The sequence below is a fragment of the Terrapene carolina genome, unplaced genomic scaffold (genome assembly GCF_002925995.2).
Source record: "Terrapene carolina triunguis isolate 2854851 unplaced genomic scaffold, T_m_triunguis-2.0 Scaffold67, whole genome shotgun sequence".
Classification (NCBI taxonomy): Eukaryota; Metazoa; Chordata; order Testudines; family Emydidae; genus Terrapene; species Terrapene triunguis.
The window spans coordinates 4,938,226-4,951,488 of NW_020664418.1; the positions used below are offsets into that span (position 1 = coordinate 4,938,226).

The window sequence follows — 13,263 nt, forward strand, 5'->3', positions numbered from 1 at the left end:
AAGGGCATTCCACAGAGCACACAGATTAGAAGCTGTCAAGACTGGGCCTTCAGGCATCAGTGATCCCTGTGTCTCCCCAGGGCTCCCTGCAGCGAATCCAGCCAAGCAGACTCCTGCGGGAGGCTTGTACTGTGCCCCTTCAGGACGCTATGCCCACGGTGACTATTTGCAGCGACAGCAGGTGGCCATTTCAAAACCAGGGAACAATCTATGAATCTAGGGTTGCCAGGTGTCCAGTTTTTGACCAGAACGCCCGGTCAAAAAGGGACCCTGGTGGCTGTAGCCCATAGGATTATTTTGCTAGCTATTATATCCTACTAATCCAGCCAGCAGTATTAATTAATATGTTTCTTTTTCTGAAATTAATCCATTTTATTCTTATATTTTATCAGTACTAATTCCTTGGAATTTAGAATGTGTTGAAGCATGTGTTTCCTAATAATACGTTTTGCTGAAATGCTGAAATGGAAGAAGCCTACTGGCCTGTAAGATCCGGTAAGATCTGCTATATAGCAAAAAGTAGAATTAGTTATAAATATGTCAGCATAAAAACTGGGAACCTTTGGCACAGATAAGAATGGTCCCTGAACTTTGGGGAACCAAAGGGAGGAACTATCCACATCACATCACAGGTTTATCCGGCATCTATAACCAGTTGGTAACCGTAGGGTACACCACAAATCGAGGTCATCAAGAGAGCCTAGGTTGACAGTTTTGGAGTGAGATAATCCTTATTAATATATTTAGAAAGTAAGTGTCATAATCCCCTAACCTATAGGAGAAGGGTACCCATACATTTCTTAGGGTACGGAAATAAGATTTGGGTATAGTAGGTTGGGCCTGAATTACATAGGTCAGGATCCTATAAAATACCTTGTAAGAGAGTGCTCTTGAGCTTTTTTAGCTCTTAGGGTCTGCTATGTTCTATATTCTAAGCTCTTAAACTCTCTTAAGTTCTTACTCTTCTAACTCCTGAAGCTTCGGTTTCTTGGAGTGCTTTTTCCAGTTCTCCTATACTCTGTTCTGTCTTCTATCACGCTATCAGCTCAGCTTGTGCAGTATAGTATAACTACTCAACATTCCTAACCATTGGGGAAGCCAGCACCATCGCGTAATCGGGCATGCCAGGAGTGAGGCTGGTCCTTTACCTTCTATTACCAGGCTCCCAAGGAAGGGTGTGAGTATGTTAGGTTAAGGTACTTATAATAGAAATGTTACCACCAGGAGTTTTGGAATTCTTTTACTGTTTTGCAGTTATAAGTTTCATTGCATTCCTTATTTTTATGTTAATGTCAATAAAGATTTTATCAATTTGGTATTGTCCTCAGTGTACGTGTTCTTGCCAAGCATCCTGAGAGTCCTCTCCTGATATAGAACTCTCTGAGTTCTTGAACTCTGTAGTCTGAATTGGACAAGAACCTATAAATCTTCTGGTCGGATGCGATCAGTGGCGAGCCATAAAAACTAACCCATCAAGTTCAGGTCAACATGGCTCTGGTCAGCACCACCGACCAGGCCATTAAAAGTCCGGTTGGCAGTGCTGTGGGTCTAAGGCAGGCTAGTCCCTACCTGTCCTGGCACTGCGCTGTGCCCCGGAAGTTGCCAGCAGGTCTGGCTCCTAGGCGGGGAGGGAGGGGGCATGGGGCTCCGCGCTGCTGTCCTCGCCCCGATAACTGGCTCTGCACTCCCATTGGCCAGAAACTGCAGCCAATGGGGGCTAGGGGAGAGGTGCCTGTGGGTGAGAGCAGCGCACGGAGGCTCCTGCCCCCCCCCCCCCCCGCAACTAGGAGCCGAACCTACTGGCTGCTTCCGGGGCACAGCATGGAGTGAGGACACGTAGGGACTAGCCAGCCTGCCTTAGCCCCACTGTGTTGCTGACTGGGAGCCGCCCGAGGTAATCCTGCACCCCAACCCTGAGCCCCAAACCCCTGCCCCCCAAAACCTAGAGCCCCCTCCTGAACCCCAAACCCCTCATCCCCGGCCCCACCCCAGGTCTTGCACGCCCAGCCAGAGCCCTCAACCCCCTGCACCCCAACCCCCTGCCTCAACCTGCAGCCTCCTCACGCACTCCGAATCCCTTGGCCCCATTCCCCAGCCTGGAGCCCCCTCCCGCACCCCAAACCCCTCATTCATGGCCCCACCCCAGACCCTGCACCCCAGCCAGATCCGTCACTTCCCTGCACTCCTGTCCCAGCCCGGAGCCCCCTCCCCCACCCTGAACCCATCATTTCTGGCCCCACCCCTGAACCTGCACCCCCAGCCCAGAGCCTGTACCCTCTCCCACACCCCAACCCCCTGCCTTAGCCCAGAGCCCCCTCCCAAATTCTGAACCCCTTGGCTCCACCCCCCAGCCCAGAGTCCCCTTCTGCACCCCAAACCCCTCATCCCTGGCCCCACCCAAGAGCCCGCACCCCCAGCCGGAGCCCTCACTCCCTCCTGCATCCCAACCCACTGTCTCAGCCCGGAGCCCCCTCACGCATCCTGAACTCCTCATTTCTGGCCCCACCCCGGAGCCCTCACCCCCTCCTGCACCCCAACCCCCTGAGCCAGCCAGGTGAAAATGAGCGAGTGAGTGATGGTGAGGAGATCAAGCAACAGAGGGACGGGGGGATGGAGTGAGTGGGGGCGGGGCCTCAGAGGAGGGGTGGGGCAGGGACGGGGCAAGGGTGTTCAGTTTTGTACGAGTAGAAAGTTGGCAATCCTAGGTCACCAGGCTGCTGAATCTGAAAGTCCTTCGGTTAGCACAGAGATATAAAGCTCAAGACATAGCCTGTCTGGCCAAGCCACAGCAACCAGTCAGCCAAACTGCTATGCACTTCATGTCAGGCTCTGTCTCTGGCTCCTTCTCAGTCCAAGGTGAGAAGCCTGTGTCTTTTCACAGAGCCACCCTTAACCTCACCATCCAACCTCACCTTTCTCTTTGGTCTCCAGCTGGGGCCTTGGCTCTGCTTCCCTGCTGAGAGGTGGAGGTGGAGGGGGACTTCCTTCCTTTTGGCGGTTGACTGCCAGGTGTCAATGTCCTGGCCCCTGGGGATTTCCTGCTGTCTTTATTTGGACATGATTCAGAGCCAGCTGGTTCCTTAATGACCCATTCATTCCACCCCAGACAGCATGGTGGCACACACATCTCATATCTCCTGATCTGCCCCAAGAGCAGACTTAAACCTTCCCTCCCTCCCCCCCTCTGGGCAAAGTACAGTGGGAAACTGAGGCACACATAGGCATCTTTAAAAGATTACAGAAAATTCCACTTTGGCACAGAGGCCTATGAGGGTCAATGTTCCACAGTGGAGTAAAGCCCTCACTTTCTACCATGGCTTGAAGCCTCCCCAGACAGCCCAAGTGGGACACAGGACTCTGAGTGTGCCCTGCTTCCGGGTTCCCAGTTCTCCCCCCTCTGAGAGCCCAGCCAGATCCTGTGACAGTCGGTACCTCCCAAAAGGCTTTATGGAGATATGCTTATGTATGTGTATATATATATAACATAACTAGAATGTGTTGTATGCTACATATGCCATGTAACATATCTCTCTAAAGGTTATGATCTACTGAATCTATTAATCCTATTTGTATGCATGTATCATTTTTGTACTCAAAGTTATGAATATTGGCCGTGTACTGGCTTGATTTCTAAATAACCTTAGTAGAGCATTTGGTCAGTTCCTGGAGAAAGGAATTCGCAAAGTTAAGTGCCCAATCAGGAAGCACTTAAGGAACAATGCATCTTGGAATGCTCCAATCCACATAAGAAGTCTTCCTAGCTACATTCAAGATACCATGTGGGCAATGGCTTCTGCCTGTAAAAACTGTGAGTCACGCATGGACATGTGACTTGCCCAGGTGACTCCAGAACTCCATCTTGGAGCTGGACTTTGCATAGGAGAGAGGAGAGGGTCTCCACCCACAAGAGAAAGTCTATTTAAGCCCATGGGAGACCCCTCCATTTTGTCTTCAGCTGGCTAAAGAGAGAGCCTCTCCACCCCCAAAGATACCTGAAAGAAACTGGAACAAAGTACAGTGACTCCAAGGGGTGTGAGTGATTGCTGGACCCAGACTAAAAGGAGATTAGTCTGTAAAAGGAAGCATTCTGGAACTGGTGAGGATTTTATCTGTATTTAGTTGAATTAGACATAGACTGGTGTGTTTTATTTTACTTGGTAATTCACTTTGTTCTGTCTGTCACTACTTGGAACCACTTAAATCCTACTTTCTGTATTTAATAAAATCACTTTTTACTTATTAATTAACCCAGATTATGTATTAATACCTGCGGGGGCAAACAGCTGTGCATATCTCTCTATCAGTGTTATAGAGGGTGAACAATTTATGAGTTTATCCTCTATAAGCTTTATGCAGGCTAAAATGGATTTATTTGGGTTTTAGACCCTATTGGGAGTTGGGCATCTGAGTGTTAAAGACAAGAACACTTCTGTAAGCTGCTTTCAGTTAAATCTGCAGCTTTGGGGCAAGAAATTCAGACCCTGGGTCTGTGTTGGAGCAGACAGGCATGTCTGGCTCAGCAAGACACGGTGCTGGGGTCCCGAGCTGGCAGAGAAAGCAGGGGCAGAAGTAGTCTTGGCACATCAGGTGGCAGCTCCCAAGGGGGTTTCTGTGATCCAACCCACTACAGATCCCTCCTCTGCAACAGGCCTGGGCCCACCCTTGCCATGGGGTGGGGGAAAGGAGGACTCTCTGATGGTTCATATCAGCTCTACTGTGTTTAGCATGCTCCTCCTCCACAGACCTTTGAGGGCACCGGGTGGCTCTGTGTGTGGGGTGGGATGGATGAGCGCACACGCACACACTCTAGTAAGGGGCTTTTGGCACAGAGGGTTTTGGAGAGGCATATGAGGCTTTGTGCACTGGGATCACAACAGGGGAAGGGTATATGAATGGATATTCTTCCTGGATGATGCTTGGGTGCCAGGGAGTGCCAGGGCAGATCTGTGGGAACGGAGTGAGGAGCTATGGCCTCCTTCCCTCACACACAAACAGTAGGGCACATCCATCCCCAGTGCATCTCTACCCATCGCAGCTCCAGGGATGAATTTGGTTCAGCATGCTGGAATCTTAAGGCCCATCATCAGCCATGCTTTAGCAATGTGGGATGGGAAAGTGACGCTCATGGAAACAGGACTTGGGGCCACCTCCTCATCAGCTGAGCTCCACTGCCTCCAGCAGAAGGATGCCAGCTGACACCAGTGGTGGGTCAGACCACAGCCTGCTCTCTCCTGCCCAGATCCCCAGCACTTCCCCCCCGTTTCTGAGAAGCAGACTTTACCAGCCATGTTTCTTCAGGGCAAGTGAAATAAGCCTGTGTTTGCTTCAATCGATCTTGCTTCCCTCTCCCTCCATACTGTGTTCACAGCTCTCTGCTTTATTTAAAGAAACCCAGGTTGTTTGAAATTGTTTTCCTCAAGGCTTCAACTCCGGCTATGTCTCTCTCTCCATCTTTCTCTCTCTCAGGAATATGCATCTAGATATTTCTTGTCAGATTCCTCTATCTTCTCAGTACTAAAGAGCAGAACCAATAAGAACACCCCCACTCTCCCATCGTTAAACCAGAAATCAACATTCGTTGATGATGCTTTGGGATTTTTCCATCTCTCCCAGGGGAAAATCAAATCTATTCCAGTCCCCCAAGCAATGTGCTATGGCTAGACGGACCCCTGTGCTTCCAACATGCCATGCTGGCGTAAGGGGATAAGCCACATTAATGGATGCAGCATGCTTCAAAGGATTGGGAGGATATGTGGGATTGCTCCTGCTGGGGGAAGGGGGGAGGAGAGAATCCTCTTGCCCCTCCAGCTGGATTCATATTGCAAGCTCAGATGGAGGTGAAGGGGTTAAGTTCTGTGGGCTCTCTATCCCAGTAACACTGCCAGAGTTCAGTGGGGAGAGAAGCAAGCCACTGAGGATTAGCTTGTTTGCATGTCAAAGGGAGCAGGTGCCTCAGAGCAGCAAAGAATTCACCAGTTGGGAGCCTGGATGGGAGGAGCTCTGAAATCCCAGTGGCTTCTCCCCTAGCCTGGTTTGCCCCTATGACCCCGTGGTCCCAGCAGGTGCTGCTGGAAATACCTCCCTGGGAGTGTAGGGAGCTGGGGAAGAGATACCTCCTGGGGTGCTGTTAGAAGAGGCACGTGCAGGCAAGCTGGGAGTTTGTGGAGTACCTGAGTACTGTCCCATTGCGAAAATGGAGCAATCAATGCAGGGCTTGGAGAATCTCCAGGGCTTTGCCTGGTCCTTGAGCCAGAGAGAGCTGCACTGGGGCAATTCACTGCAGGATGGAAGCAAAGAGTTTGGGGGAAAATGGATGCAACACATGCCATATGCACAGCAGTTCTGTCCTGTGGCCCAGAACCATGGAGACAGTGTTCTTTAGAGGCTAGAATATAATGGGAATCAAGACCCCTGGGTTCTATTCCCACCTCTGCCACTGGTTAGCCACATGATCTTGAGCAACACAGCCATCTAGGAACCACTCAGTGTCCCTAAAATGTATACATTTGGGGATACTGAAACCCCACAACACACTTGCACTGAAGCCAGAAAGGAAAGGAGCCAGCTAATAATTAGCCATTAGGCCTGCCAAGTTCATTACACACCCCACAGAGTGCAACTGTTACCCATAGTGAGCACAGGCTCACTACCCTTGTGAACTTCTCCCCTTTCATGATCTCTAAGGTGGGAGGCCATGGGGCAGAAGGACTTGTTAGCAAAGCACTCAGTCTTCCTGTTCCTGGGGACAGATGGCTCCTGCAGCCCAACACTCAGTCAGTGTGTTCCTGGGGTGCATGGCTGTCTCTTGTTAATAGAGAATTCAATCTGCCTGTTCTTTGGGCTGTATGGTTGTAGCTTGCTACTGCAGCCTAGCACCCAGCCGGCATGTTCTGGGATGTATGGCTGTAGCCTATTAGTAGAGAACTCAAGTTGCTTGTCCCTAAGGGTGTGTTGTCCATTTTCCATATGCCTGTTACCTCCGTGGAGCAGGGGCGATGCTTTGGTGTCTGGTACAGTGCAGGACTGTTGGTGCCTAAAATACAAACAGCACCAGCACCTCTGGCTTGCTACAGACTCCCAGGCGAAGCATATTGCACCTAGTTTAATATTTGCTGCTGCTTTTTTTAACCAGATCTGGATCAAAACTAGAACCATGAATCCTCATCTGACTGAATTTCAGGGAAGTCACTTTCAAATCCCTAGATCCCAATTTGTTCCTGTAGAGCTTGATCAGATCTGAATCTACCAAGGGTCAAGACAGTGGAGACCTCATAAACAGCCACTGATCTTATGAGATCACAACCATTTGCGGGCAAAAGGGTCTCACAAGAACAGCTGGAATAATTTCAGGGCTGTCCAATCCAAAACTTTGTGCTGACGCTGTGAGCATGAACTCCGCTACCAAGCTAAGCCAAGTCCAGATTCAGCCCAGCTCTGTTTACAACTGTCAAAGTAAAGAAATAAATTGTGCAGGAGGATGACGATGTGACCCCAAATGCTGGCATGTTTGCAGCCAGCCAGTCCTCCTGTGGGTTTGATATCACAGTCCAGTGCACTAACGCTATGGGAGGAAGAGAGGCAGGGAGGGACAATGGGGATATCTGAGCACCACTGACAGTCAGAAATCTCCCCCTCTACATAGCACAAACGTAGACATCCCTACCAGAGCTTTAACTACAACCCTGTGCTTTAACGCAGACACAAGATACTCTTTCTAAGCTGGGCAGAATCATCTCACCTGCTGTGTTTTGCTCCCGAGGCTAAAGCTATTGTACCAACATAAAATAAAAGGCAGATGGGTTTAGCTCTGTCTGCTGTGTGCTGTGTCGCATCAATTTCCATCCCAGTTCCCAAGCTCCCGTCCTGTTGGAAATTGGTTCTACACAGCCCTGACTGGCTTGGGGACCAGGCACAACCTTCCCAGAGATTCTCTGAGCCCTGTTTTGATCACTCAATTTTCACAGTGGATCAGCAAAAACAGCACTTAAATTTCCTTTTCTCCCCACCTGCACCATGTCTTACCAGAACTGGTGGATACATACTGGGCCCCAGCAGAAATTGGGTCAGAACATTGGACTGGGACCACCAATAGTTCTTACTTTTCTAGGGACATTTAACAAAGTCTACCTGTGGTTCTCACTAGAGAGAAAGGATGGTCCAGTGGTTAGGGTGCTGACCTGGGACTTGAGAAATGTGCTCACCATGGTCTCCTGTGTGACCTTGGGCAAGCTGGCCTCAGTTCCCATCTGTAAAATGGGGATAACAGCACTGCCCTGCCTCCCAGAGGTGTTTGTGAAGATAAACAGATTAAAGACTGTGAGGTGCTCAGATACTGCGGTGTTGGGGCACACCTTAGAGCAGTGGTTCTCAAACAGAGATTTGAGGACCTCTGGGGGTCTGTGAGCAGGTTTCAGGGGGTCTGCTAAAGTAAACCAGAGAGCAGGGCTGATATTAGACTCACTGGGCCCAGGGCAGAAAGCCAAAGCCCGAGCAACTTAGCTTCACAGAGCCCACTATGGTATCTGGCCATGGGCAACTGCCCTCATTGCTACCCCCTAACGCCAGCCCTGGCATTTACTCTCCTGACTCTGGCACAGGTTGGGCCACCGTGTTTTTATAGCACGTTGGGGGGGGGGCTCCGAAAGAAAAAGGTGGAGAACCCCTGCTTTAGACAGCTTTTAGCATTAGAATCTCCTGTGCCTAGCAGCATGAGGCAACTCATTTCCCCCATCTCTGTCTGTTCAGATTTAGATGTTTGATTCCATTGTAAGTTGTCTCCATGATGGCAGCATTCTTTTCGGTCATCCTTTGTTTTCTAGGACTTCCTTCTCTTCCCTCCAAGTGGGATCCAATCTGAAATGCACCTCGTGCTTCTGTCGCAGGGTAGCTTGATGGCATGGTCAAATCACTGTAGCCGTCTCTGTCTGACTATTGAGTCTGCAGTCTGCTGGCCTGTGTGGTGCAACATTTCCACATTGGTTATACCGTCTCTCCTATGAATTCCCATGATTCTTCTTAAACAATGCCTATGGAGTGCATTCAGCTCCCTGTTGTGAACTTCCAACATCTGCCACATTTCTGAGGCACACAGTAGTGTTGAGTAGATAGTAGAGTTGTACAATCTCATTTTAGTGTGTAAATGTATCTTGCTACGCTTCCAGGTGTTTGAAAATGGGGAAACGATCCACTGGCTTTGTTGAGTCTTGCCTTAACTTCCTTAGTGAGCTAGCAACTAGCAGCAATTGTATTTCCCAGGTAGATAAAGTAATCAATTCTTTCATACTCTTCCTATAAATCAGACATCTGCTGGTGTAGACAGCATTCTCTCTTATGTACATGAACTTGGTCTTCTGAATACTGATTTAAAGTCCCACTTATGCTCATTCAGAGTTTTTTTTCATTCCATCCCGGTATCCAGGAAGACTGTATCATCCACAAAATCTAAATCTTGCAGCTTATCTCTAGCCCAAACACCACCACCTCAGCAGCACCTGTTGCTCTTCTGAGCACCAAGTCTATCACAATGCAGAAGAGAAGTGGGGATAACATACAACCTTGCCTTATGCCAGTAGCAATCTTAAACCATTCTGGCTCCACTCTCGGCACAGATTCATCATACAAAGTTTTTATCAGATTAACTCTCTTTGCTGGAATTCCATAGTATAGCAAGATCTTCCAGAGGGCTTCTCTGTGGACACTATCAAAGGCTGTCACTTCTCTGTGGACACTATTAGATAGAGACCCCCCCGAATACTGTCAGATGTATTTGTGTGTGCCTCAAAACTCAGATTCACCCTGTTGTTTCCTAGCTCTGACTTCCACTGCAGCAGAATGCAGCACTGAAGGGATTCATATGTATCTGTTGGACTCAGCATCTGTATTTCAAATAATAAAAAAGGGACTTATGAAAGATTGGAAGAGGCTGTTTATGTCTCTGGTTACTGGGAACTCCTGAGATCAAGGCTTTGAAAGTCAATAGCAAGATTCACTGATCACTTCTGCATTGCATGGGTACCCACACAGCCGTATGAAACTCTCAGGGTCATGTCCCAGCATGCACTGGCTCAGAAACCTGGAATGGATTCTCTAGAAGATGCTTTCTTCCTAAGTCCTGGGCAGAGATCCACAGGGGATGTCCTGCCCTATCATTCCAACTGGTGACCACCCCCGAATGGTGGCCTGCACCATTGTCGCAGCTGGGAACTGGAGCTACTTTCCAGGAAGTGATGTGTTTTATCATCATTGCTAGTAATTTCCATGCTGTGATCTAGCTCCAGATCTAGAGGGTGTCCTTCCATCATTGCATCATGGTCTTTTGAGTGCTCCATATTTCAGCCCTACTGCTGCATTAACATGAGCTTTTGAATTTAACTGAGTGCAATAAATAAAATAGTAAAAGACAGATGAGTTCCTTTGAGGAGCCCAATACACTTTACGAACAGTGCCTAAGTTCCGTAGTGCCTATGGGAGGAAGGCAGGTATTAATCAAAGCACGGAGAGATAGCTAGTCAGTGGCAGAACCAGTAAGAGAACCCAGAAGTCCTAGTTTCGTCCGTAGCCCCTAGTCAATAGTCCCCACATGACATGGTTCTGGTTGTATTACTTAAATGGCAAGCTCTTTGGGGACAGGACCATCTCTTTGTTCTGAGTCTGTACAGTGCCTAGCATGGTGAGGCTGGTGCTCCCTCATGACTGGGGCTCCCTCATGCTACTGTAGTACAAATAAATAACAGCAACAGGGCAGGGCTGATTTCCACATGGCATGTGGACTGTGTTAGAGTGGGAAAACTTGCTCTTGTGATCTTCATTTTGTTCTGATCACAGAGGCCCTGGAGGGACAGGCCATGCCTGGGCCAGGACACCCGGATGCAGAGTGCTTTTTCACAGTCCCAAAGATCAGGTTCAGGAAATGCTTTTTGTGATAACAACATGATTTGTGAAAGCTTGCTTAAGTGGGCAACATTGTTTATCCCTGAAGCCACTCGCTTTCACTCGAAATGGCATTGGTCCATCACCGCTAGCAGCTGCTCTCCCTCTCTTCCTGGCCTGCATCAGGGATCATGCCAGCCCTCGAAAGGTCAGCATTAACACAGGTTTCTCATCATCAGGAAATTATTGACAGCAGCCCTTCTTAATACCATTATTCCATTTCCAAATGCTCAGCCTGCCTCACACAGCGGGGACAATATGCACATCAGCCTTCTGCATGAATGAATATGCTCTCACAGAGTCTGGGAGCCTGGACGCTAACTGCCACGTGTATCTCTCCCTAGGCTGGTTCTTATTTGCAACATGCTTGGCACGCCTGAGTAACACACCTGTCTGTCAATATAAAGAATACAAATGCCATTTGGATGTTAAACAAATTATATTGTAATGGACCCATCAAGAGATGCACATTAAACATGTGATATTATTTACTGTAATCCCTCTTTTTCCTCAGCCACTCCTCATGGTATATTCCTGTCTCCAATCATTGCCTCTAAATCTGCATTGTAAGCTCGCTGGGGTAGAGACTTTTTTTTGCCTTGTAAAGCACCTACTCATAATTTAGGTGCTGTATAGATAAATAACTAATGAAAAGCATCAAATGTTACAAAGTATTCCCCCTGGTATTTAAAATGTACAGGTGGGGCACTGTGAGCAGATGCCATTCCCAAACGCATTCCACACAGTATGTAAAGTCCAAATGCTTCCCTGCCTGCAGTTTGGCTTTAGTAACAAGCAAAAGAGGTATTAGACAACAAAGTTCAGCTTGACCCCTCTCCCCAGGCCTGCTGCTCTTTGGGTTCCTCTCTCAGGACTGCTCAGACCACACCATAGGTCCTCTTTCCTCAGGGAGCCACTCCCAGCTGTCTCTAATCCAGGTAAGGTAATGTGCCACCTGTCTCAGGGAGACAGTCCACTTAACCCCTTTCCAGCAGGATCAACTCCTGCTGATGGAATGGGGTGTTTCAGGCACATGCTGTCAGCCTGTTACAGGCACAATACTGTTACTCAAATACAAGAGTATATTGGACCTGAATTTGCTGAGCAGCAGAAACTCTCATCACTTCCAGGGCTGGTTTTATGATGTGGACATGCTTGAGTTTTGAAACCCCAAAACTCATCTCACTGGTGTCCTCTCCCTACTCCAAGCATGGCATGGAGAGGTGAAAGGCTGCTGTGCTAGCTACCCCATGGTGCTGTCTCAAGCCTAGATCTGTGACTCTGAACTTAAAAAACAAGCAAGCAAACCCGCTCTTCATCCCTAACCCAGAGCTGACAGAACAGAGTGGCCATCCAACTGGCAACCCTCTGCAGCCCTCCTGCAGCCTCCTCATGGGCAGATGGAGCACTCCGTCTACACAATGCTCCTCACCCCCCAGCCCCACCAAACCCACACTGGCACATCACAGCCAACGCACTGATTCAGGCAGACGTCTTGTCACAATAACAGCTTCTGCGAAGAGCTGCCTGGAGAAATGCAACTAAGGGGTGGGGAAGTGCTGCCCGCCTGCTGTCTAATGCTTTGGCTCCACCAGCACTGTGACGTTGCACTCCATATGTTTTATGGAAATATGTTAATGAGTGAGAATATAATGTAACTGGAATATGTTTTATGCAAAAGGTCTCTTGTAAGGTATCATTACAAAGCTTATAATCTACTGAGTGTGTTCATCCTCTTTGTATGAATGTATCATTCTTGTATCTAAAACTAGAAATATGAAGTATTACTCTGAGGTCCTATTGTAATTATGCAAAGTATGAGCCATTAATGGTGGCTTAGGATCTTGATGGCTCCCATTGACTAGGACAATTGGTTGTGAATGGGTTTATTTACCTGCAAGCCTTCCTGTGTACATGACATGGGTAATGAAGAATGAGGTCTTAGTGACATGTGACCATGTCACATGATACTGGAATCCATCTTAAACCTGGTGCTTTTCCATTTAGAAGGAGGGGTGGGTACCCAGAGAGACGAAGGATTCCCGCCTTGTGCCAAAGCTATAAAAGGGGGTGGAGCAGGACAAAAGGTCTGCCAGTCATGAGAAATCCCCTAGTTACCACCTGAGCTGGAACTAACAAGGACTGTACCAGGGGAAAGGATTGAGCCCAGATTAGGAAGGAGTCTAGTCTGGGAAAGAAGCTTATTAGAACATCTCAGAGAGTGAGATTTACCTGTATTCAGTTTCTTAATGTATTCGGCTTAGACTTGTGTGTTTTGTTTTATTTTGCTTGGTAACTTACTTTGTTCTGTCTGCTATTACTGGAACCACTTAA

At 48.4% G+C, this 13,263-nt stretch overlaps 1 protein-coding gene across 1 annotated transcript in view; it reads right to left on the reverse strand.

Annotated features, from left to right (window-relative positions):
* The window catches only part of CCDC33 (coiled-coil domain containing 33), a 230,733-nt gene that overhangs the window by 155,782 nt on the left and 61,688 nt on the right, over positions 1 to 13,263 (reverse strand). The window lies entirely within an intron of this gene.